Below are 26,789 nucleotides of genomic sequence, written 5' to 3'. Positions count from 1 at the left end.
AGAATCTTGCAGACCTGGAAGGGATGATCCTCCAAGGAAATCGTGGCGCCCGTGGAATTAAAGTCAGTCCTTTCCAAATACATGAAATATAAAATGCAGAAAGCATTTTACAGTGTTCCCAGGGTATTGTTGGTTATGAATCTGGTGTCAGGCTGCCATCAACACTCCCCCCACAGACACAGACACACCATCTGAGGACATCACAGCCCCTCCTGCTGGAAGAGAAGGCAGCCCTTGGGCCTGCAAACAGGACAGCAGTGAGCACAGTGGGACAGAGCATAGAGTCTGGACTCAGGTTTGGGCTTCAGTCACCACTCTCAGCCTTGGTTTCTGCATCTGTACACAGACCAGCTTGGACATACCTGCGTTATAGGGCAACTATAAAGATTCAAGGAGCGAATACAGACAGGTTGTTGGCACAAAGCAAATAATTGTGTTTTGTAGTAATTACTGTGAATACTTCATTCAGAAGAAATGCACCCAAGAGGATGTGATAACTCACTTTTGATAAAGAAATTTTGTCTTCAGTTCTCTCTTAAGAATATTCCACAAAATAGAACTTTTTCTAGCAATCTCTGAGAGAGAAATAATTTACATGAGATCTTTTAGAGCTATGTCTCCTCCCAATTCAGTTTAAGTTTTTCTCATACCAATTTGTTTTTCTCTTTCATCGTTCCTTTTTGGTGTATTTACTTGTCTATCTTCTGCTTCTAGCATCCTACCTGAAGAAAAATAATGGAATAATTGGATAAAAGTAAATTTGGGAGGAGTCCCCACTGGAAACAAGGTTGGTTTCCATTGACTAAAACTCCCGCATGCTTGGGGAAGGAGATAAAAACAGAATAAAACCAAAGAGGTTGATTTGGAGCAATCTCTAGCAATGCTCTGCTAATCCTACCTACTACCACCCCCGCAATGGAGTTCTGAGCAGCTAGAATTGGGTCCAATGATCATTGGCTGCTGTGTTCATAGATAACCAGTTTGTGATCACAGGAATTTATGGCCTCTCCCAAGGCTGAATCATAGGTAATTTGAAAATCCACAGGACTTTCCAGTTTAAAGGTAAATAAAAGTCCCAAGGCCCAACTCTTAAATTGGAGCCTATGGGTAGAGAAGGTCTTCCTTATTTCTCACTCTCCACTCACCAGTGGTGTGACCTGGAGCAAGTCTCAAAGCTCTTAGACACTCATTGTCCTCACCTTTAAATTGTACATACATTAACATGAAAGTCTACATCTCAAATCTGTTTGCTGGAACCCAACCTATGCAACCTCTCTGAGCTTCTGTTCACTCATCTAAGCATGGAAGTGTTGAGGACATCTCCTGATTAAAATGGCCCTTTAAGCAATGTATCTTGAACAACACCATTCTTGAATGTCCCTTCCACAATAGGGTTAATTCTCTTGGGTTGAATGGAGTTGACATGGACATGTCCCTTTAGCCTACAAATATAATGCTCCAACTACATGCCAGGCTCTCAATCAAAACATTTAGTCCCTGCTGCAGATGGATTGCCCTGATTCATTGAGATGTTAACCAATTTCATATGATGAGTATTTATGGGGTACCTACTGCAGGTCCTTCACTGTGGTCGCACTCAGACATATGAAGAAGAAGGAAGAAATCCTTCTGGAGCATCTCATGGTCCAGTAGAGGAGTTAAACCAGCTAATGGACAATGACAGCTGACAGCACTGTATGATAACATGTGGGACAAGAAAAATTGGATCAGGAGGGAAACCCAGATGTTCTGATGTAAGCTTGCCTGGGTTCAAATCTCTCATTAGCTACATTCCAGCTTCACAACTTCAGGGTGAGTTACAAATATTTATTGAGTTCCTACTCAATGTGAAGTTCTGTGCTAATACTGGAAGGATGTCAAGGAGCAAAATGAGTGACAGGCCATGGTTCTGTCCTCTTGGAGCACATGGTCTACTGCCTAATGCTTCCTTTTATGACTTGCCCAAGGAGACAACTGTTGGTCCCATAATACCCTGAAGGTCAGTGGTCCTGTTTGCCCACAGTTAACAACTGGCCAGAAGAACTTTCCTCTAAGGTCCAACTATGAAGTCTCCATCCCTTAGGCAAGATCCATGAACACAGAGAGTGGGCTCCCCTGAATACCAAATTGGCTCCCCCCCCCTCTCCACTGTCATTCATCTTGTAGTTCTCACAATCACAATCCTGACGTCAGTGCTGGGGATCCCATGCTAATGTGCTCATTAATTTCTTAGTAGACCCTACTCGCCAATTGCTCCATTTTAAAAGAAATATAGGCATTCTTATTTTGTCAAAATATGTCTTATAAGGAGCTACCAAAGAGAAAAATCAAAATCCTGGATACTGGTGGCTCTTACTAGAGCACTCAATGGCACTCTGTACCTGGAGAGCAGTTAACCAGGCTGCTGCCAGATGAGTCCCATTCATGAGCACTGGATTTTAAATCAAGTGTGACTAATTCCAGCCCCATCAACATGATGGGCAGGAAGAGCTTTAGAAATACCAGCTCCATTACACATAGTGTGTATTCGTGGGAGCATAAACTGAATCCTGAATCAACACTGGGAACACTGAGGCCTGTCTGCCTGTATTGTCCCTATGCCTCCTATATGAATAGAGAATCTGATGTCCCTGACAAGAGTCTCCTCCAGGTATGGCGACCCCCTTAGGAAATCCCAGAGATCACTAGAATTGTAGAATATTGGAGCAAGAGGTAACCAGAGAAGCATCTTAAACAACCTACATTTGATAGATGGGAAGATCAAGGCCCAGAGAGGAGAAGGAAGATTCCCAGGATCACACAGCCAGCTCAAAAGCAGAGTCCAAGCTTCCTGACTTCCAGTCCAGCCCTATTCACCACACCCTCTCATCCTATATTGACATTTAATTCTAACTTCAATAGAGTTCCTAAAAATCAATTTAAATATGTGGGTTAGCTCCCTGCTGGTTAAAAAAAATCAATTTAAATAAAGACTCACCCTTTACCCAAAGGAGAGAAGAGAGTGCCTTCAACAATCCCATTATAGAATGTGTTGAGTGATGGATAGATAAACAATATGTGGCCGAGCCACACAATGGAATATGATTTAGCCACAAAATGGAGTGAAGCACTGACACTTGCTACAACATGGATGATCCTTGAAAATATGATCAGTGAAAGAAACCAGACACAAACGATCACATGTTGTATGATTCCATCGATATGAAAGGTCCAGAATTGAGAGATTCACAGAGACAGAAAGCAGATTGGTGGTTACCAGGAGCTAGGAAGTGGATCCTTAATGGCTACTGGGATGATGAAAATATCTTGGCACTAGATAGAGGTGGTGGTTGCACTAGTGTAAATGTATTAAATGCCACTGAATTAGACACTTTAAATTGGTTACTTACACGTTATCAGAAATTTTGCTTTAACAAACAAAAATACACACACTACTGAACACATCCCCCCCAAATGCCACATTTTATTGGCGTTATCTTAATGAATTCTCATATAATCTAGTGGCACAAATGTCATGATCCTATTTAACAGGTGAGCAAACTGAGTCAAGGGTTTTATCAACAAGCCCAGGAAGGTTCAATTACCAAGTGGCAGAGGCAGGATTTGAACTTATGTCTGACTTCCAAGCAATCTTACCTTCCCTCCACCACCACAGTGCCTGTCTTTGGAAATGCACAGACAGGATGATGAAGAGATGACTATGATAATTCTCTAGCAGACTCACTCATCTCTCTCATCACAGATGATTAGCTCTTCCTTGGAAAGTCAGTGGCATCCAAGAGCACAGAAAATAGAAGCAATCTTAAAAATACAGGAGGAAATTTGAGTTTTGATAGTTAAAGCAGTAGAGACAGAGTCCTTGTAGATGGCACGAATACTTCCCAAGGAGTAAGTTCCCTGTCGATGTGGCAAAGTGGATGCATTCCGAAATCTTTGGTTGAAATATAATTCAACATATATCAGCACTGCAGACCTTCTCGGTGCCTTTAATTTCCCATTGTGTTTTGTGATTCTTCTTATGCTACATCATGTGTGTGTGGCTTTTTCCAATTGATTTGACCCCAGGCCCTTCTCTTCCTCTTCACTCACCAGGAATCCCTGGGACTCGCATTGAGTGTCTCACATTAGGGGAACCCTGCATTAATGGTTGTATGAAGCTCCAATATGGAGGAAATAAGGAATTGGCAGTGGTGGGGACAGTCAGGTGTACCTAGATCCCAGTTGGCGCCTCTGAGTGGTGATGGCATAGTCCCTTTCCCTGCCAGCTTTGCATGTTAAGCTAATCTGATTCTGGGCCTCCCTGGTGGCGCAGCAGTTGAGCGCTGGGTTGCGAAGCTGCCCGCAGCCTCTGCAGCGCCGGTTCGATCCCCGGCTGCTCCCCGGCCACCAGAGGAGGGTCCCGCATGACGCGCAGACCTCTCCTGCCGCCCGCTGCTCCCCTCAGCAGTGTACTTCGTCAGTCTGCCTGTTCTGCTCCCCTCTCTGGCTCTGGTGAATTCTCTCACCCTCCCGCGCTTCTGACTGTTCCCAGTGCTTGTATTAATAAATAAATAAATAAAACATGCATCTATATAAAAAAAATAAGCTAATCTGATTCTCTTTTCAGAGAAAGAGGAGAGAATGAGCATGTGAGATGCCGAGATGGAGGGAGAGCGGGAGAGAAAAATAGAGGCAGAGAGGAAGGAAGGGAGGGAGGGGGAGAGGGAGGAGCGGGTGAGAGAGGGCCGGAGAGGGAGGGAAAGTGATGGAGACCAACAGATAAGTGGCAAAGATGAGCAAGAAGAGCTAAGCGAGGCCCAAGATCACTGGGCCTCTCTAGACCTGGCATCATCGGGTGCAAGAGCAGACCCTGAGGCTCTGCCGCTCTGGAGGAAGCAGACAGCTGCTACATTAAGGAGGTATTACCTAGATGAAGGGAACAATTAGGACATTTAACACCGGAGATAAAGCAAACACCTTTTCCATCAAAAAAAATATATATTAAAGCTAATTCAATTGGAAAAGAGATGATGGCGAGGAGACCTCAGAAGCCCAGGGAGGGGGTGAAGGGCTCACTGATGAGCATGAAGAAGAGACATTTATCCCAACTCAAATATGTGTGCAAGGAGGAGGGGGAGCGAGATTCAGGGGTTCCCCTCCCGCGGGGCTTGAATAAACAAGTCGATGTCAGCTTTTCCTTCCAGTGAAAGAGAGGGCGAGAGTGAGAGGGTGATGAGTAAACCACGCTCCCCCGATTGGCAGGCCTGAAATGAGTGATCAATAGGGTGATATTGCCAAGCTAATTAAATCAGAGCTCCGTGGAACTGATTTCTTGATAGCCTCGGACCAGGTAGACCCACTGATGTGCTGGGCAGGACGGCATTGGAAGGCCCAGGCCAATCTCCTGACCCCGACTTGAGAGTTGAGTTTCTTTCACTGTACCCACCACCCCTTCCCATACCTCCCATACCACCCAAGGCAGCAGCATGTCCTGCTATTTGGAAACACTGAGAAAATCAACACCACACAGTCTAACAGTAGATGACTGGGCATCAAATTTGAGTGCAGTTATTTCTCTTTTAATCTCCTTGCATTGTTCAGACAACAATCTGTGGTGGGTGCACTGTTCCCCACCATCCTACAGATGAAGACAATGACGACCAGAGAGGTGAAGGGATTTGCTCAAGGTCACACAGCTTATGAGCTAAGACTTAGGGTATAAACCCAGGTTTCCTGGAATCCCAGGGAGGTGGTCCTGACAGTTGAATCTGAGCATGTCTAGACCAATTTTTAACCCTCCAGGGCCATATTTTGTTAATTCATTCTTTCTACACAAATTTATAGCTATGAACTTGGCCATGGGAACAAAATGGGGGAAAGGCAGACATGATCCCTGCCTCAGACCAGAGGAGGAAGATAAAGGTAACCGACCAAGGAGGTGACCAGCAAATGGTCATTTACGGAATGTGGGAGTGGCAGTGCATGGTGCAGAAGGCTGAGATGCAGAACAAAGGGGTCAGAAGGAAGCCTGAAATGAAGCAATGGGGGCAGGTGTGGCGGGAGATGGGTGGTGGGCAGACCTGATGACTCTGGAGTGCAGGGAGAGTCTTTGAAAGTATCAGCTCCTAAGTGTCACAAGAAGCACTTGGAGGTCTCCAGCTTGGGTGGTGGCATGACTCAGTTTGTGGTTTTTATGTTTACTTACCCACTTTATGGAGAGAACAGACCCAGATCTGGCCAGTGATTTTTTTCAGGATAACAATACAAATTTATGGTGGCACCAAAGCAGATACATCTGGGAAGGCCAAAGGGCCTCTCCCACCTCATGGTGAGACAGCCTGAGAATGGCAGCTATGTGTTTCTGATCTGTCAACATATCCCCATTACTCAGTCTAGCTCTGGTACCAGCCAAGCACACCCGGAATGTTTATAGAGTGGATGAGTATTAAAAAGGATGGCTGGAGATGAATTTAACACTGGCTGAGCATCCTTTGTGTATCAACAACAAGATTATTTTAATGGGAACAGAAATAATGAAAGACCCTCTTCCTTGATGGAGTTGTTAGCTTTTTCTCCCACCACTATCTCAGAGCTTCCACTGATTCTCTGGGCATGTTCCTCTGCCATGATTCTGCTTCTGTAATTGCTCTGCCCCCAAATGACCTACTTGTTTCAGAGGGAGACCTCTGAGGGAGGGAGACCTCTGAAACAAGGATGATCAGGGCAGGAGGATGGGACTCTAGGATAGGCCAGAACGGCCACCCACCTGCCTGTGCTCTAAGACAAGAGCGCCATTAAAAAGCCCCAGAAGTCCACAAGGCCAAAAACCAAAACCAAGGACTACAGCAATACAACACCCACACAGTAGGGCCCTGTGGGCTACAGCCAATCAAAGGACATTGCCTGATAAGAGAACAGGTCACTATCTGTGAGTTCTCACCTGCACACACAATTGCAAGAGACCTCAGTCTCTGGAACAACATCTAGGGGGTTTATTTATTTTACAAACAGGACAACAAAGAGTTCACTGCAGCCACAAGTGGCTGGCTGTCTCACCCAGATAACATCCATCAGAACTACAAGCAGAGCACCGGTCGCCAGGATTGCTGGACAGTACTGGCCAGTATAATGGTCATTACTGGTCCTTCTGCAGCAGTGTCAGAGACACCAAGTGTTAACAGCTTTGTGACACCAGGACTGGAGCCTTTGGCGCTCCTTTCAGGTGATGTGAGAGACTGGACTGGAGGCCCTGACAGAGGTCTTTGGCTTCTCTTTCCTCTTCGGAGGTCAGCTACTGGGTACTGCTTTTCTTCTTTCTTCTTTCAGCTTCTTGTCCTTCTTTCTTAGGAGGCTGGAACAGTCTCCCTCTCTGTTGCCTCGGATCCTGGCTTATATTCTCTTTCAGGGTGCCCCACCCACAAGTCTGATTGGACCATTTTCAATCCTGTGTCTGACTGGACCAGTTAGCACCAATCAACTAATAGCTCGAACCTGATTGGTCCACTCCACAATCCAGGAATTAAAAGGGCAGTTGCTGGGCTCTGAGGAGCAACTGCCACAATTGACTTGTGGTGGAGCAGCAGGGCAGGGCGGGAGAGCACCGCTGCTGCCGGCTCCCACTGTCAGGGGAGTAACACCGCCAATGAAGGCGGCTCCCATGCGGAGTCAGCCAAGTTCTAGTAACACCTCCAACTTTTCAGCTGCCCAAATTAGATCAGTCCACCCAGATCCAATTCCTCTGTGATGCCCTCCCTGCACTATTTTCCTGGACTCTCTGCACATACTCTTTATCCATGTCTTATCCCTCTCGATATGTAGGCCCAAGCCATGATTCCTATAGTCCTTGCTACACTAGACCCAAAAGAGTGGGTGAATCACCTCTTGCTCAGGTGACTTGGAAGGACCTTGCAAGTCACTCCCATTCTTTGAGACCCTGTTTCTATTCCTGAAAGATAACAAGATCAAATTTTATTGAGGATGGCAAATCTGAGGCACCCATACTGCTATACCCCCTACCAGAGTCAAACAGACATTACAACTGATCATAGACTGCTTTTCTTCCCCATGGTGATCAGATAAACCTTTATTTATTTATTTATTTATTTATTTATTTATTTAAGATTTATTTCATTTATACAAGAACTGGGGTATAGGCCAGATGTGCAGGAGGGTGAGAGGATTCACCAGAGACAGAGCAGGGAACAGAACAAGCAGACTGACAAAATACATTGCTGAGGGGAGAAGCAGGCGAGATGGGAGAGGTCTGCTCGCCATGTGGGTTGCTCCACAGTGGGCAGGGATTGAACTGGCACTGCAGAGGCTGTGGACAGCTTCACAGCGCTGAGCTCAACCGCCTGTGCCACCAGGGGGGCCCCAGCTAAACATTTAGAATGTTTCCCAATGCAGCATTCCAAGCATCCATTACTAAAAAATGCAAAATCACTGAGCAAGATGAAAACTGGAGCCTACTCACCACTCCTTAATGCAATAACTCTAAGCAGTTCTCACATCTGAACTCTGATGACCACCTTGAGTCTGTCTGATGCAAAGAATGTGAAGTGAATACACTGAAACCTACCTGCCAGTTCATGCAGTCTTGTGGGCGCCCCAACTTCCAGAAGCCTCAGTTTCCTTTTCTGTCTGATGGGGTGTCTCTTATAAGATGAAAGAGAGAGAGGGAATCACTGCTTTCTGCCTAGATGACCAGGCCTGCTGTAATTGTGTATAAATATAGTTACTGGACTCTCAGTAAGGAGGCCTAAGGATTTCTCCCAGCAGCACAGAAACTTGATTCCCTGATTTGGATTATTTTTTCAGCCTGTCCAAAGCCGTGTTGCTTTTCTTCTAATGCTGCCATACTTGCAAACATCATTTCGGTGGCTATGTTCTTACCAAGTTCACTGCTATCCCCTCCTCTTCTCTCCAGACAACAGTGTAATCTCCTAGAAGTTCTCAAATAAGTGAGGATTGAGCTTTGCACAAATAGTATGAATAAAGGAACTCCACCTCAGCCTCTTCAAGTCCTCCAGAGAGTAAGCTCCTTGAGGGCAGGAACCTGTCTCATCCACACTGGGTTGGGAGCTTTACAGACTATCAATCAAGAATTGTTGCCCAGCTGGAGGAAAAGAGGAAGCCTCAGACACTATTTGCCCCACACCACGCTTTCTGCATGCCAAGCCTGCTTGCACACGCATTGCTCTCACTCGGACACAATTATGTTAAAAGAGCAATTAGCAACCTTTTAAGCCTGATTGCCAACTCCTCCATTAATCACTTGCAATTATAAATCCCAAATCTTCAAAACAATTGGTCCCAGACGCCCACTAGAGAGGAACGCTAATAACCTTCGTTCTTCATCTGGAAATCTCTGCTCAGTTTGGAGCCTCTGGGTCACAGAGGGGTGGAGAGGACACGAATGGCTGAATAGCCTGACATGAGAGTGGGGACCCTGGAGAAGGGAGTAGGAAAGTCACCCCACAGGAGCCAGAGGGCACTCTGGGAGGCCCAATCCTCTTCCCCTGTCGCCTCTCCCGCATCCCCACTGCCAACCAGGGCCATATATCTCCCCGTGCTTTCACCAAGCCGCTCTAATTCCACATTATGAAGACACTCTCTCTAATTACTGCAGCTAATTAGCTCCTCGCAGCCACCCCAGTCGAGGCGCATGAGAGAGAGAGCAGCCTGCCTAGACCTCCGACGTGCTGGCCACCTCCGGCCGCTGGCTGCCTCTTTGCCACTGCAACGGCACCCCGTGAGCTGACCCCCATGTTTCAGGGGAGAGAGAAGAGGAGGGTGAGAGATGGCGGGAGCCTGCTCGGTCAATCTGAACCCCCTCTCTCTGCCGGTCCCCTGCTGCGGGCAGCAGGCAATTCAGACCTGAGTGCAGCAGCTAATTAAATCAATATGAGATAATGAACGGCAATTAGAGGTCCAGCTAGGCACATCTTCTCTTGTAAATACTGTTTCTCTCCCAACGGGGAGCTCTTTTTTAATAATCTGTTTGTGTTTCATTTCCAGGAGCCGTAATTCCCCCAAGAAGCACTTTGGAAAAGTGATTTGTTTGTCTGTATAATCGCCAAAGCATTCCCCTAGACTTGTTTGTTTTGCTGAGCGCCTGCTACTACTGGAGAGAAACAATTCACATCTCCTCTTTTTTCTTTTTTTTTTTTTTTTGTTAATTTCTATTTCTGCTTAAATGCCCTGACATTGGACCAGGCCAAGAATGTGTTTCAGAAATCTCTGAGCTCCTTCTTCTCCCCTCCCTGTCTCTCCCTCTACCATTTTGAGCAATGAAGAAAACCAGAAACCTTACTAAGAGATCAGGATTGAGGGCAACCTGCCCATTCTACAGATGAGAAAACAGAGGTTTAAAGTAGCCATCAAAGACTGACACACCAGCCATTCTCGCCTTCATTTAGACATCTCTCCAGCTCCCGTGGTGCCCAGGGAAAAGCTGGGGGAGGGGGGAGTGGCAGCATTATAAAGAGCCCTCTGCCCTCAAGGAGCTTGCAAATTTATCTGGTGAGACAGGCTAAGGCACATATCAATTAGAAAGCAATTAAGTGCCTAATTGTGTGGCACCAACAAGCTCAAAGAGTTCAGGGAAGGAAAAGATCCTTTGGGGAATAGAGTGGAAGGAGAGGAAGTCAGAGCTATTTGCATCTTAACGCTATCTTTATCCTCCATCAAGGCCTGTTTTGGAGCTCTGGGCTTTGCTATCTTCATTTGGATTCCCTGTGGCCCCACAGTCACTATGCACAAAGTGGAAAGCAGCACCCCCACCCCCACTATTCTCATTCCCTGTGCTTTCTCCTCAATAAATTGCCCACCATTCATGCAGTTTCCCCAGTCCAGGGAATATTCCTTTCCCCATGCCATCAGCACCCAGTCAGAACCCAGGACCTTGTAAATGTCTCTTACTTTGTTCCAGCCAATTATCACTATCTTGGTCCCAACCATCAACCCCTGCACCTGAATTCTTACAACATTTACCCTTCTGGTCCTTGAGTCTAGACTCAGTCCCTTCCAGGGTGATACACACAACTGCAATCAGGGTGCTCTCCACAGCACAATCTGACCAAGTCATTCTGATGAAAACTTCTCTGGGTCAAAACTTCAGTGCTTACTGCTGGCCTTTGCCTACAGTTTTAACCTTGCCTTTTGCATCTCCCCGCAGGCACACACAGTCACACACACACACATACACACACACACACCATGCTTCAACTTGTGACCTTACATATAATATATATAGATTGCCCCTTATATGTCCAGGACTCTCCAAGAGCTTCTTTTTTCACTGAGAACTCTTTATACATTTCTCTTAACATCTGTAGTGTTCAATTCTTATTCCTTTCTTAGGTAGCATCTTAGAAAACACCTCTTCCAGAAAGCCTTTCTATCCTCCACCAACTTAGACTGAGTACCTCTCCCCTGGGTTGCAATAGCCACTTGTGCTCACCAATTATAGTCATAGAATTTATTGTTACAGGGCAGGGTGAGGGGTACCTAGGACCCCCAAACTTACCTGCTCTAAATAGGTTCTGCCATCTGCCACATCCAGACAAAACATACTCCAGAGTATAAGACCTTTAATGGAAAGGAACTTGAATATAATTTGTGTGCAATAAAGAGAAAACAAGGCAAAGAACAGAAAGAAGAGCTCCCAAATCAAGTACGCAAAGTCATCACCCCTCATGGGGAAACACCCAGCAAACAGGGTTGGCCCAAAACAGGACTGCTGAGGCCCAAAAGCCTGCCACAGTCTAAGGTACCTTCTGGCGGGTTCCCATAGGAAAGGGGCAGAAGGGGTCAGACAAGTCTGGAAGGAAAAGAGCAAAATCAAAATCAAGATAAAAGCTGCCATTGTTAACCTCCCCATCGGTCTCTCACCCATATTTGCTTCAAGTGTCTCCTTTCATGTCCCCCAATCCCTGGGACCAGTTCAAGGCCAAGAAGCAAGTGCTGCTTCTTCACATGTCCCTCTGCTCCCTGGGCCACCTCCTTGCTCTCTTCCTTCTTGCTTCCTTCTCCAGTCTCCTCCCCAGCTTCTCCTCCTCCCTGCTCAGCTCCACCCTTCTCTGAGTGGGGCAGGGAATCTGGAACCTCCCCCTTTTCCTGGGGACCACCCTGTTACAGCATCATGTGTGTGTGATATTATACAGGCCTGACCATCTCCTCTCTGCCCTACTGGAATAAGGACTCTTTGAGGTCAAGACATGTTTTGCTCTTCATCAGACTTCACACTACTTGGCATACCTTAGGTGCTCGATATGCACTCATTGAATAAGTGATAAATTTAGAAAACTGGAAGTACCCTCACAATTCATCCAACCCAATATCCTTCAGATAGCAAAACTGAGCTCTCAGAAAGAGCTGTGAGGCAGAATGAGAGTAGATCCAAGTCATCCTGGCTGCTAAGGCAGGATTCAGTTCAGCATGCTTATTTGATTTTAATCAAATATGTATTTATTTGACTAAATGTTTAAATATAAGTAAATATTATTTGACTAAATGAATAAGGACTGAACATGTTCCTTGGGAATCTAGAAATGACTACAACATGGATCCCATCCTCAAGAATCACATGGTCTAGTTTGTAGGGGGTCAGATTATGACAAGACAAATTATTACAAAAATAAGCATGTAGTGAGCATGGAGGAAGGGTTTATTGGGGGTTGAAGGTAGCACTAAAAACTTGACAGAAGGTGATGGGCAAGATTCATGTAGAAAATAAAACTTTGCTGGCCCATGACGGATGAAACACAATAAACTTCAAGTAAAACTCAGGCCCTTACATATCACTCCCATTTTCCCCACAAATTTCACCCTCTGCAAAATCCTATAAATTATGAAGAGAAGGAATTTTCACCACCCTCATTTCCAATTTTCAGAAGAGGGAACAGGAACACAGAGAGTCTGTGATTTACCCAAATTGACAAGTGAATAAGGAGAAACAATTGATGAGTATTTTTGAGGAAGAGTTTGGCTTGAAAGAGCCCTACTTATAACATTTGTTGTCCCTGACTGAAGAGCACATATAGGATCTGGTCTTCCTAAATATCCCATACATAGCTATCTTGCTTATCTCATCAACTGCCTTATCTACTTGTACAGATTAGGATTCTGAAGCTCAAAGAGATTTAAAAATTTGTACAGGACACACATTTGGTCAATATTGAAACCATGATTTAATCCAGGTCTGTATGCTACCTTATGCTTCTCTTTTGCACAGAAAATAGTGTCATTAAAGATGGCATGAAGTCTGAAGACATGTTATGGTAGAGAATAGGTGAATCTACTGTGGAATCTGGAATAAAAAGTTGGAGCCAAGTCTGGGATTCAAACTGCGCATTCATTTTCCAGTAGAGCTTATTACAGGAGTTTTTGGAATACGAGATTAGACAAGGTTCCGGTCTGTTAGATGGTTGAAAGTTATTCTTAAACATATAGGACATGTGTTATAACTTGCCAGTTGTATCATGGAAAGGTGAAATTAGGAGAATTTCTCAGGGGTAGAGGCCATCAACCAGAGCCATAGATGGATTCCCATCTACCATGTGAGAACACGAAAGCAAAGAATTCAGCACCACGGACAGCTCTGTCGAGGGGGCGTTGCTGCCCTAAAGCTGGTCCTTGCATTACTTCCTTGTAGTAATATACAGTGAATGGTTGTTCCAATAATTGACAAATAAAAAGGAAATAAGTAAGAGCTTGGTGTCGACTTTTCTCCTCAGAGGATCATAATCCCATTGCTGAATGACTTATACCAAAGCTTCAGTCTCCCATGGAGCCACACCCTATGGTCTCAGCTCTTACATGGAATTCCATCTAAGGTAAGACTATCCCTCAAGATGGTTGACTTTGGCTTCCTCTTAGGTTCCCCGAGTCCCCAAGGTCTGGAACACTAGGCCATATTTGAAGTAAGGCAGACCATCATCAATCAATCTTCCAGCAGACCATTCTTTCCAAGACTTAGGCCAGACTTAGTCCAAGTCCAGGAAAGACAGATGTGCAAAAAATAGCACCAACTCTGTCACTCTCCTCAGGAGGGAAATCAAGGTGAAGAGAGAGACTTCAGTTTAGCTTGCTGTAGGTACTGGTGAATTCCTAAATAGTGACTGTATCATTGTTAATATCTACTACTGGCATTTTCACATTCTAAGTACACTTTTAAATGTGATTTCATTTAATCTTCTCAAGCACTCTATAATAAGTGTACTATTAACACAATTTTATAGACAAGAAATCTAAGGCTCACAGAAAGGAATTAACTGGTCACAGGTCACCTAGGCAGGATTTTACAGAATCTGGCTTCAGAGTCTGATTGTCTGACTCAAGTCCCTAATGCTTCTACCATGCTATGTTTTCTTTGGTGGTCTTCCTTGATCTTCAAGCTAGTAAGACTTGTAACTCTTGACCTAAGAGCAGGATACATCAAACCCACTCCAAAGGCAAGCTGAATCTCTCCATTGGTCCTTGTGTGGTCCTTCATAATTTTTTCTCTCCATTATTTTCATGAAGTCTATCATAACTATGCCAGATTTCACTATTCCCTAACAACTCCCTCCCACCTTTCTTTTCTACTGTACTCAGAGCTTTAAAACATGAAACCTATTTTTTTCTGGGCCACAAATATCGCTGGATAGGAAGATTCTTACCAACAATGTAAGAATCTATTGCATTTTGCTATCAAAATGCAAAATTCACCTTCTCTTCCAGTCTTTACTATCCGAATGATAAGGTACCGGGTAAATCTGTAACATAGTCTTGCTCACACTCTACTCCCTACAACAGGAGGCATATAGGCTCCCCTCCTATTCTCTTCCATCTTCAATTTCTTCCTTCAAACTCTTACAAGTCACATTTGACATAGGAAAACTTCCCAAGCATAATGCAATGGAAGAAAATAAGCTTTCAAATCAGGTAAAGATGTCTTCAAATACATGTTCCTTTTCTTCAGTCTGTGATTTTGAGCAAGTTTCTTAGTTATCTGTAATCTGGAGATGATGCTTATTTTTAGCTGCTAAGTAAATCAACAATCATGTATACATAGGTAGAAAGAGGCATAGTGGTATTGATATTAACATTAATAAAAATAACAAATGCGAATTTATTAAACCCTTGTCATTTACTAGGCATTGTTTTAAATGTTTTATGTATAATAATTAAGTCCTTATCTAAAGATAAAGAAACTGAGGTATGTTGAAGTTAAATAATGAGCACAGGATTATACAACTAGGGATTTTCAGAATTTACACAATCCAGATGTCCAAATAACTCTACAGTCCATCTCCCTCAGTCTCCATCACATGGCCCCTATCTTCTACTGCTCATCATCCCATTTGTCATCCTAGCCACCAAGGCTAGGCTCACCGATGGCTCCCTCATTCATAAAATCATGCCCTAACTTCTAGGAATACACAAAGACCCGATCATATAAACATGCAAATGTACCACACACTAAATGTGCTTAATAAATATTTGTTGAAAATTATGATTTCTGGAAATTTAGTTCTTACCTCATATGCAACAACCGCTCAGCAAAATATCATTGACAATAAAATTACTACATCTAAGAACCCATTCTTGTTCTTATCCTTAATTTCTTGGGTGCCCTTGCTTCTACTGAAAACACATCTAAGCTTCTCCCCTTCCTGGGTTCCCTAAACTATCCTTTCCTATTTCCTCCTTACCTCTGAGTTCCCTTCTTAATTCCACATGTTAAGTGTACCCAATATCCCAATAGGTGATTCTGACTTCTCCACTTGCTCCTCTCCTGCCTCCATCCCCAAGATTCATGGTTCCCTTCTGTTGGAAGGACCCCCACTTTAGTTTTATTTCCCCATAAGCAGAGACTCTGAGTTGAAATTTCTAGTGTAAATGGTTTATCTGGTCTTCTATTAAATAGTGGGAAGGGGCATGCAGAAGTTAAATAGAGAAAAAAAGGTAGATACCTCATCAAAGGTACAAAACCAAACAAGGTACCACTGAGGGCATCTAGAGCCTTATCCCACCAGAGAGTGATGGGAAGAGTGTAGAACATGCTCTTCCAAGTAACCCCACTTGAGGAGTCAGGAGGCAGGGACCATTTATCCAACTCCCTCCAATCATTGGTTGAGTGTTGCCCCTGGAACTTGTGACTTCTCAGGCATTTCCAGCTTGCTTGTATGTGGAGCAGACACCAGCCAACAGCAATGCCTGTAGACTCCTGAAATTCAGCCCCGCCAGTTCTATAAGGGTAAGGCACTACTGGGTAGGGCCACCAACAGTGTCAGCTCTAACTTCCAAAATTGTCTCTTTATCTACAACTCCTCTCTCAGGTTCCAGACCCAAATTCCCAACTTGGGGTGGTCATTTGGGTGGACCTTCCTGGGTTTCTCAAACCCAGTAAGGCCACATTAAGCATCCCACCATCCCTACCACCCCATATGTCATCATTCCAAGTTCATCATACATCTTCTATATGCTCAGCATGCAATAATTTTGTCTATTATGTGTCCTTACCTACCACCCTCAGTGTATACTCAGAGACACAATGTGACAGAGGTCAATGCCATCTTGACTGTGGAAGGACAATAGCTTAAATGCCAGTTCCGCCACCTCCTAGTTCACCCATATTGATGACTTGCCTCACCTTTCAGTTTCTGTTGCATGATCCACAAAATGGACATTTTTAATAGGATTTTGTGAGCATTGATGAGAGTCTAAATTAAAAAGAACCTCATCCAGTTTACAGTCTGTAGTAGGTACTCCATCCTTATAGCTACGGTTAGTCCAATCAGTGATTAAGTTATAGCTCTTTTTTACAATATAATTGCATGTCTCATACTAGTTCTCCTTGGTTTTACTTTCTTGGTGATTTCAAGAGTTTGCAGGTTTGGCAAAGAGTTTTCAGAATTGCTCCAATGAGCCAGACTCTCTTCCTCTAGTCCTCCTTGCATAACAGCTCCAGACTCTTCTCGTCGAAATACGATCAGATATCACCAGTGGTACTCAGCTGCCTTCACAGTGACTTTTAACCTCTTTAATCTGGCATTTAAGGCCCTTCACAATCCAACATCCTGACTCTACTCCATCCATCCAAGACTTCCTTTGATAAAACACCTCATGCATTCTTCTTTTGGCTGATACATTCATCAAATGTTTATTAAACACCTAGTATGTGCCAGGCACTATACTAAGCACTAAGAAGATGTTCATAAACAAGAAAAAAATGGCTTTACTCTCCTGGAGTCCTCCCTCTTGCTTTTACCCATGGTGTCCTCCAGCTATCAAACCTACCACACTTCAAAACCTCTCCAGAGTGACATTTCTGAGTCCTGGAAGCAGGGAAGTGCTACATGAAAACCCCAGTCTGGTCATGCATGATGACTGATCTCACGGCAATCGCTTCCCTTTCTTGGTCTCTGTTTCCAGGGAAGCACCTCTGTCAAGTACTGGTATGGTAACAACTGGGTAGTGACTAAAGATGGCTAGTCCTAGCCCCAGAGCCAGTGAACAAACTACCTTAAGTGGTAAAAAGGGCTTTGCAGATGGGATTAAGTTAAAGATCTTGACATGGGGAGATTATCCTGTCATCACAAGGGTCTTTGGGAGAAGAAGGTAGGAGGTGCAGAGTGAATATAGAAGATGTGATGATAGTAGCAGAGAGTGATGTCACACAAGGGAAGTGCTGGGAGCTGGGAGCCAAGGAATGCAGGTGCCTCTTGAAGCTGCAAAAGCCCAGGAGATGAGGTTTCTTTTGCAACCTTCAAAGGGAAACAACCCCGCTGACACCTCAATCTGAGACTCCTGACCTCCTCAACTCTGAGAAAATCAATGCATGTTGTTTTAAGCCACTGTTTGTGGTGATTTATTATAGCAGCAACAATACCATTAGATTACTTTAACTGTAAGCAGACTGATGTAGGAAACTTACCCCCCAGAAAGTCACCTCCTTATAAATGCTAACTGGGGCTTTACCTGGGACTATCCCTAATCCCAGGGCTGAGATGCCTCTCTGAGGAGGATGTGGTGGCATGCAGAGTGTCCAGTGCACAATGCCTGGCATGCTGTAGATCCTCAAAAGTAATCTGCATGTGTGAGAGGAATTGGGGAGCAGCTCAGTTTCCCTCTCCTCCATGAGACTTCCTGAATCCTTGCAGTCCACATGCTTGCTCCCTTGCCTGAGCTTCTGCAGCAGGATTATCTATAAAGCATGTGTCTGTTAAAGATGCTTATATATCTTAACTCAGAATATTGTAAATTGGGACCTAATATCATCTTGTGTGCAATGTACTTAGCAGATAAACACTAGTTCACAGTGAGGTTATAGAGACCCTAGTTGATGATGGGACTTGTCCAAGTTCACAAGAAAAAGAGCATGGCAGAGCAGGAATGCAAACCCAGTGACCCTGTTTCCTGACCCAGTGAGTGTGCGGCCAACCTGGTCTCTGTCTCAATCTTGCCTGCATCGCCATCCCCAGGACCTGACACAGTGGCAGACACCAGCCCCAGAGAATTCAGAATCCCAGTCCAGTCACTGGGGTTTCCATGGGAAACCCACTGCAGTTCATCTCCCAAGAGATATGACAAGGAGAGAAAGCTGACTGGGGAGAAATGGTAATTTCCTGTAAGTCCTTGACGGGATGAGAAATGGTGCCGGGATAAAATATACCCCATCTCCTATTCAGCTTGGATGCAAGCCCAGGAGATGGGTGTGCTGGGACTGGGCTGAGGTGTGTGGAAGGGTGAGGGGAAACAGGGGAAGGCTGGTGGGGGCAGGGTCAGCAGCATAGAAGATGGGAGGAGAGGAAGAGTTCTCCAAGCCATCAGTTCACTTGACAGTGAGACTCACTACATGCTTGCAGTGTGTGGGAGAGAGCCCTGCTCTTTCAGCTTCAGAAAGTCAGCTTAACCACTGCAGCATTCCCTGGGATCTAGAACAGTGCCTAGTGCAACATAGATACTCAACAATTTCTGGTTGAATAGATAACCTGAAGTTAGGGGACCTAGAGCCCTACAATCTATGTTCTGGGGATCTTAGATGCCACTTCCTCTCTATTGTCCTCTATTTTACCATATGCAATCTACCTGCCAGGTAAGTGGTTAAAAAATTAAATCAAACATGCATTATTGAATTTACCAGCTTACTCTCTAGAATCAGTCTTCTGTGTAAATCCCCTCTCTACTCCTTTGCAACCATTTATTTCACCTTTCCGAGTCTTATTCCTCCTCTAAAACAAACAATGAAAGGACCTGTGTAAGAATCATTAACATGTTGACTGTCAGTTGACTATATCAGTCATTTTCACTTTAGTATGAATCATACGTCTGTACCCAGGCTTTTGGTAGGAACAGAAGGAAATTGCTATTTGTTAAGTGTTTTCTATGTACCATAAACTTTTCCAAGCACTTTGCATGTAAAAATTTCTTTGATGTTCACAACCCCATGAGGTTCAAAGCAAGGAAGGAGATTTCACAAAACCACAGAGCTAGTAAGTGGCTAGGTAGGGATTTCATCCAAAATTTGCCTAAGTCCAGACCCTAGATTCTTAATATCACGCAACCTCTTCAGATCAAAATTGCCTATAAGCCGGGAAAGTTAGCTTATAATTTATCCTGTGTACCACTGCATCTCAAATTTTGCTGTGCAATGGAATCAGATTCCCGAGTCAGCAGGCCTGGGGCCTCAGAGTCTGCATTTCTAACCAGCTCCCAGGGCAGTCAAAGCTGGTCCACTCTAAGTAGTGACATTCTAGACGGAGGGACTGCACTGGTGGTTTTTAAACAGCAACATGATGTGGGTACCCCAGGCCTGTGGAAGCCTGTCTGGCTCCTGGGCAGGGGGTGGATTCCAGGGTGTAAGGCTGGAGGTGGGGTTTTATGCCCTGAGGTCCCTTCAAGTTCAAACATCTCATGATTTGATTCTTTGAGACATTCTGAGCCTCTTAGGGAAACTGATGGAATGTAAGAACACAGGAATCTTCCAGCTCCAACCCCTCCTCAGGCTGAAAAAAAAGAATATCAGCTTTGAGGCAGCTTCTGCTTAAAAATGATGCTCTGAGCAGCCACTCAGTATTCCAGGGACCACGCTGGATTCAATACATCAAAGGTTGAAGGATCATATAGCCCCATTAGCTGCAAAGTTTAATTTCCCTTCGGGGCTGGTGGTTACAATGAAACTACAGCAGCAATTACAACTTCCCCTTCACTGACAACCTGCTCAGATCAATAATAGCCGCCTTTCTGGGATCAGCCTCATTCGTCAGGAGACTCTGGGCCACCCAAGGCCCCTTCCCTGCCCTTAAGGGTGACAGAGGAGAAAGTGTGGGGACCCCTTCAAAGATTCAAGTTTCCCTTCCTGATTTTGTAGAGGAGTCATCTGAGGCCAAAAAAGTCAGGAACCTCAATTAATTAATTCACCATATAGTTAATCAAGTGTCAATTCTTCTAGGTCTTGGAGGCACAGCTGTGAAGGAGGAAGATGTGATCCTTGTCTTCTTGGGGGACAGAGGTAAACAATGAACACGCAAGCCAGAAAGTTTAAGGTCGGGCTATAAGCCTCTTTCGTACGTGGTCAAGGATGGTGACACTGGAGCAGGGCCTGAAGGAAGTGGGGTGACCCTTTGAAGTTCGGGGGAAGGACATCCCAGGAGGAGGAACCTGCAAGTGCAAAGACCATGATGTGGGATCAAACTCGAAGAGCGAGGAGCAGAGGGGAATTGGCAGAGTTTCAGCAGTGAAGAGGAACGGGGTGGAAGATGAGGCCGGGGGACAGCAGAAGGCCCGCAAGGGGGCTGAGTACCTTTCTGAGCACAAAGGGAAAGAAGAGCTTGTGCGAGAGAATATCTTGTGAGGGACCTCACAGGAAGTCTAAGAATTCTGAAACAGAACCAGCTCTCCTGAAGCCCCAGATGGGGGCTCTCTCCCCCCACCTCATCTGGGCTCTGTTTTGCGGGAACGTTAGACAAACTACAAGGTGCTCTGACACCGACTGATATCCAAACATTTGGAGTTTGCAGTTATTGTCTGCAAGGTCCAGGGGATGAGAGATCCAGAGCCCCCAGGATGTCTTCTGGATATGAACAGGAGTCTTTGGTTTCCATACTGGCTGATTAAACGTGACCGTTTTTTTCCAAAAACATCCATTTTCCCCCTGGGAACCTCACAGCAGGCCTGGGAAGCCAGAGTCCTGGATGAACTTTTGATTTTGACAAATGTAGAAGCCAAAAGCCAGGGCAGGTGCAGAGGTGCGCTAAGACCCCAGGACTAGCCTTGAACAAAGTCTCCCAACCCTGCCTATCCTTCTAGATGCACACCCAGTTAAGCCCAGCCCATAATCACACTCCCAGGGACTTCTGGCAAGACTGGAGTGGTTGGTCTCTTCCAAAACACCCATGAGATAAGAAACAGCTTCCACCCTCATTTCTTCCTCCATGCCTCCCATGTCCATTCGATCTTCCTTTCATTCTTTTTTCCAATGCTGTTATTCTCCCCTTGATTTATTAATAAAGCCATTATTAAACTCCTGCTGTAGGATAAGCAGTGGGAAACCAATACACAGAAACATAAAAAGGCTGGGGAAGAGAGAGGAAAGTTCAGGGTCCAAAGAACACAGAGACAGGAAGTCAAATTTCAAATGAAATGAGGTTCTGTTCATTCCAGGCATTGTTCCTGTGGTGCTTGATTAGCCTGGCCTTCCCTGCATTCAAACTCAACTGTATGGTAGCCTCCTAAGGGCAAGTTACCAGTTCCTCTTTGGTGCAGGGCCTAGCAGAATCCCTTGCATATGCTGACCATCCAAGCTGAGCACATACAAACTGGGACCACATTCCCAGGTATTATACCAGCTCCACCCAGTACCAGCTGTGTCTTAACCTCTTTGAGCAAGTGTCTTCATCTGCAAAATGGGTCTAAGTATAGTCTCTCCATGGGTTCCTGTAGGATTCAGCACTGTGTGGTGAGGCTGCCTGAACAGAGGACAATATGAACCAGGGTCAACTTGCTATCTGGTTGCTGTGGTTCCCTGGGCAATCCACACCCTCTCCTTGAGTTTCAGGTTCCCCTTTTGGATGTGATCATAATACAAAAATATCTAAGTGAGACCAGTGGCCAGATAAAAAGGGCAAGCTCCAGCCTCTCACAAGGCTTGGGAAAATGGTGGGAGACAGGAGAGATATAGGGCAGCCTCTTGTTTAGCTGGTCCTGGACCACCAGGGCTCTCTGATGGCAAGATGAACAAGATCCGAGAGCCAGCTCAGCAGAGTGTTGAGGGGAGGTGAGCAGTGCTGGCGAGGGGGCTTAGTAGGGCATTAACCATGCTGACAAGTCCAGGTGGTTGTGATAAGACAGGAATGGAGCCATTCTCTGGCCATGAAATATGGCCCCCAGCCAATGTAAATGTCTTGGAAGAATTAATGCACAGAACATTGATGTGTAGTTTATCTGCCAGGTGGAGGCATGTGTGGGAGAAACGCAGGGTCTGTGAATGGATTCCCAACAACCTCCAAGTTCCCAGTTAACTGAGGGCATGTCTTCTATTCCATAAAGAAAAACCTATTTGTGCAGTGAAGCCCAAGGGAAAAGAACTTTTTTATCCTTATACAGCTCTGCGGGGAAGACATGGGGATGGGAGCCACAGTGTACTTCACCTCTAATGAGAAATTCAAGAAAGAAGGGATCTTAGGGTTCCTGCAGCCTGACCTGGACACAGAAAGCAATGGCTCACGTCCTCAGCAGTCTTCAGACACCTGAAGACAGACCCTTCCCAGTCCTGGCCTTTCCCTATTTCTTTATCAAGAATTTAGTGAAAAGGGAGAAGGAGGATAGAAAGATTTTGGAGGCTGCATACTCTTGATAAATTGAAGTCTTCAGTTAAAAAAGGACTAGAGGGTAGGTAATAAAATAATTAGCCCCAGAATTTGGGATCAGGTCTGTAACAGCCCCTTTTGAGCTGATGATGGCTAAACCCTTAAACTTCAGTGTTCTCCTTAAAAAGTAAACCTCTGTGTGTCTGTCTATCTCTCTCTATCTACTATCTATCTACTATTCTATCTTTTCTGTCTACCACCATGAAGAGTATTGTGATATTAGAATAAAGAAACAAGCTATGATGTATTCATACAATGAAATACTAATCAACAATAAAAAGGAATGAACTATTGACACATTAAGCAATGTGGAAAAAATCACAAAAGTACTTTGTAAAATGAAGGAAGCTAAACATATACTATATGATTCCATTCTATAACATTCTGGAAAACATAAAACTGTTATACAGAAATTGAACCAGTCATTACTATAAGCTGAGACTAGAGGTAGTGGATTGACTGCAACATGGTATGAATGAATTTGGGAGAAAGTGAAAAATGTATCTTGACAGTGTTGTTAGTTACACTACTGTATCCATTTTGTCTAACTGCATGTCAAATTGTACAACTAAAAAAATTTAGTACAGGAATAAAATATCTCAATAAACATGATTTTTAAAAAGCTGTGAGGATTTGGTAAATATCTGATACTTGCCTCATGTGTGTTTTCTGCCCCACAGAAGTAATAAAATAGGTGGAGCTGGGTTGCCATACCCAGCCCAGATGGTAGGTGTCACTGCATGCCACTTCCCAGTCTAACAATGCCATTCATTCACACTTTCAGTGTCAGAAAACCAAAGTCTATGTTCATATTGTAATTTTTAAATATTCTGTTGAAAGTAAGGGCTATTTTCAAGCCTCTGACAAACTCACTGTAGGTGGTCCTGCACCCAGCCAAGTGAATAATAAGGTCTTTGCCCCATTTCATACCCAAACAGTTCAGGTAAGACATAAGATGGCACCGGAATTCATGTGACCTTTGAAGTCCTTCTGTTGCTGCCCTCAGTGGACAAGGCTGAAATGTTTCTTGAAATTTTAGACTACATTCCTTGGGATATTGAGCTCTTGCCAGGGCCAGCCCTGAGGGTAGCAGCAAACTTTGAGGTTAGGTGGACATGCTCTTCCCCACCCCCTCATGACTGTGCCTCTTCCAATAACAATATTTTCTCTGCTCCCTCTGAAGAGAAAGTCATGTGTTAAATGGAAGATTTGCTTGAGTGAGTCACTGGGAACCTCAGCAAAATCATATTAAGGAAGTAATATTTATTATATCCATAAAGCAACCCGCACAGACGATGTGTAGGGGCCAGATGGGCGGCCCAGATGTGCAGGGAGCCAAATCAAGTCTGTCAAAAGGGGGGCCTGGGCCTATGAGTTAAAGCCCTTCAACCAGGGAGGAATTGGAGATGGATTAGCTCAGCAGTTGGACCCTCTGACAGTCTCAAAGGTGGGGGCTCTTAGAGGAAAATGAGGTTAGGTGCTTTTTTGCAATGGCAGACTCCTGGGATAGTCCAGGAGAATGCAGAGAGGAAACTGCACCATCAAATATGTAAGAGATCAGATTTGGCAGGCCATGCATAAGGGTCTGAGAGGGGTGAGGAGAAGGGGAGAGAGGAAAGAAAGGAGACACAGAAGAAGTTGGGGACAGCAATCCCAGTCATTGTTCAAAGATGCTTAGTCAGTTGGCCAAGAAAGCGTTGAAATCCAATTCACTTTCTACTTCAAAATGGTATATAGAACCAACAGGAATTGATTCTCTACAGTGGATAAGCCTTTTACTAATTTACACAGAGGTGTCCAATGGGTTAACCACAATCATAGATGAAAGGAAATAGAGGAGGGGATGAGCCTTCTGCTCTATTCCTTTCTAGATTGTCTACCCCAAGATTAACATTCTTCTCTCCTGCTGCCTTCTTGGTCTATGTTAATCCCACCTTACACTACAAAGCCCAGTTCAACCAGCACCAACTCCAGGAAGCCTTCCTGGATATCTCCCAAAAGGAACTCCTGATTCTTCTTGAGCAACCAGACGAGAAACCTGAAGTTTCATCTACAAGCCAAGTTGACCTTGAACTCAGATGAGATGGCTTCATTGTGATTGGTGCCAAGGCTTTTGGATGACATCCTTCTCCCATCCACATCTCTTTGGGCTAAGATTTTAGTCTAATTCCTCTGGATTCTTCTCTATAGTTGTTGGTGCAAAGAAAGCTCTCCTTTGGTTACTCTTTAAATCCTTGTTGTGGATGAAAATCATAATGTTGGTAATTCAGACACTGTCAGGCAAGGGAGCAGGAAAATTGTAAACTGTGTCCTGAAAAAGGTAAACATCAGTTATTCTTGCTTACCCAACACCTGTCTTCTGGAAACAGAGTGCTCATATCCTTTTAGGAATACACTGTTCCTCCATTCCCAGCCCGTGGGACTCTACTTGCACTGGTACTTCTCCCTGACCCCAGAGATGAGTCCTGCTCTTCCAGGTCACAATGATTGTCTTGGTGACGTGCACAGGACCCCAGGCAGCCAATGAGAGCTGGTCACTCTGACGAGTTTAGGCGTGAGCACTGCTGTCCTGTGATGTTTTGCAGCAATTCTCAGAAAAGAAACCCCTCGGAAATGGGGTCAAATAATTCAAATGGAATTGCAGCTGTGATGGCCATCTTACTCTCACAGAGAGGAGTTTTGTCTCAAGTAAGGAGTCATTTCTGAAGAGGATAAGCTGAGCCTGAAGATGAAAAGATAAATATCCTGACATCATCTGAGCACCTATAATCAGCCCTACTCAGAGCTTTTAGCCTTTTTTTTTTTCATATAAACCAATATGTTCCCTATCTAGATAAAGATAGTTTCATTTAGATTCCTGGCATTTGTCACTAAGAGCCCTGATCAATAAACAAAGAATTCCAGATCTAGTTCTTTGTTAATTATCTCTAAATGCAGAGAAATTGGGTTTTGAACTAAGAGCAGCAAGTAGACCTGAGATTTTTCTGTAGTTCTTACAGTAAGCAGGTAGATATCCTAGCACACACATCTCCCCTTATCAAACCTAGTTTTCTCTCACATAAAATTTAAAAATCTTTGTTTTGTTATACAAATGTGTAGCCAAATGTAACAAAATATGTTCTTTAAATTTGGAGCAGTAGGGCCTCCCTGGTAGCGCAAGGGGTTAAGTCTCAGCACTATGAATCTATCACCAGCCACTGCAGCACTAGTTCCATCCTGGCCATGGAGGTGACCCACATAGCACAGCAGACCTCTCCTGTCTCACCTGCTGCTCCCCTTTGGGTTCAGCAGTGTATTTCAGTAGATCTGCCTGTTCTGCTCCCCACTCTGTCTCTGGTGAATCCTCTCACCCCCACACCTCTGGCCTACACCCCAACTCTTCTATGCATAAATAAATGAAATAAATCTTTTAAAAAATAAATAATAAATCTGGGGCAGTGAGTACAGTGAGTCCTTTAGTAGTTATATGTTCACAGTGACATGGACACATCTCATGCCTTCAACTACTCCCTGTAGTTCCTGGACTACCTCCCCTGTGAGTACTGCAGTCTCCCCCATCCTGTGGGAGGTAAGTCTTTAAGAAATGGGTGTCCATAGTCACATAAAGCTCCTGCACATTGGCACAGGACAGGCACTGACTCATGTCCCAGGAGAGCAGCTCACTGGCATGCAAAGGCTGAAGAATCCAATCATTTCTCTGACTTCCAGTACAATCGAGATCATTATCTTATATCTTCCAAGCCAGAGACTGTTGTAGATGCTTTCTGTGTATCTCCACCTTTAATCTCCATACTAGCCTTATACTTTAAATCACAGTATTATCTCCATTTTATAGAAGAGAAAACCCAGGTTCTAAGAGGCTGAGACCCAGACCTAAACTCAAGCCCTCAACTAGGATTTGAATTCAGGTTTGAGGGATTCTGGAGCTCAAATACTAGCACAAACTAGAAGTATGTG

The 26,789-nt window shown here is 44.5% G+C and overlaps 1 long non-coding RNA gene across 3 annotated transcripts in view; it reads right to left on the bottom strand.

Annotated features, from left to right (window-relative positions):
• LOC129145791 (uncharacterized) overlaps positions 1 to 25,311 on the bottom strand; it is a 34,061-nt gene extending 8,750 nt beyond the window's left edge. For 2 of the 3 annotated variants that reach the window (XR_008551849.1, XR_008551851.1), the window contains exons 1-3: positions 25,178 to 25,311; positions 11,507 to 11,568; positions 8,558 to 8,633 (exon numbers count right to left, since the gene is read on the bottom strand). This is a non-coding gene — a long non-coding RNA (uncharacterized LOC129145791). Of the gene's footprint in view, positions 1 to 8,557; positions 8,634 to 11,506; positions 11,569 to 11,753; positions 11,794 to 25,177 lie in introns of those variants that run through there. The other variant, XR_008551850.1, reaches the window with a different exon arrangement.
• Positions 25,312 to 26,789: the final 1,478 nt, after the last annotated feature.

Source organism: Talpa occidentalis, unplaced genomic scaffold, assembly GCF_014898055.3.
Source record: "Talpa occidentalis isolate TD23 unplaced genomic scaffold, MPIMG_talOcc4v2.1 talOcc4.14, whole genome shotgun sequence".
Lineage (NCBI taxonomy): Eukaryota > Metazoa > Chordata > Mammalia > Eulipotyphla > Talpidae > Talpa > Talpa occidentalis.
Note: the sequence above shows the minus strand (reverse complement) of the source record. Positions and strands in the feature narration are given on the sequence as shown.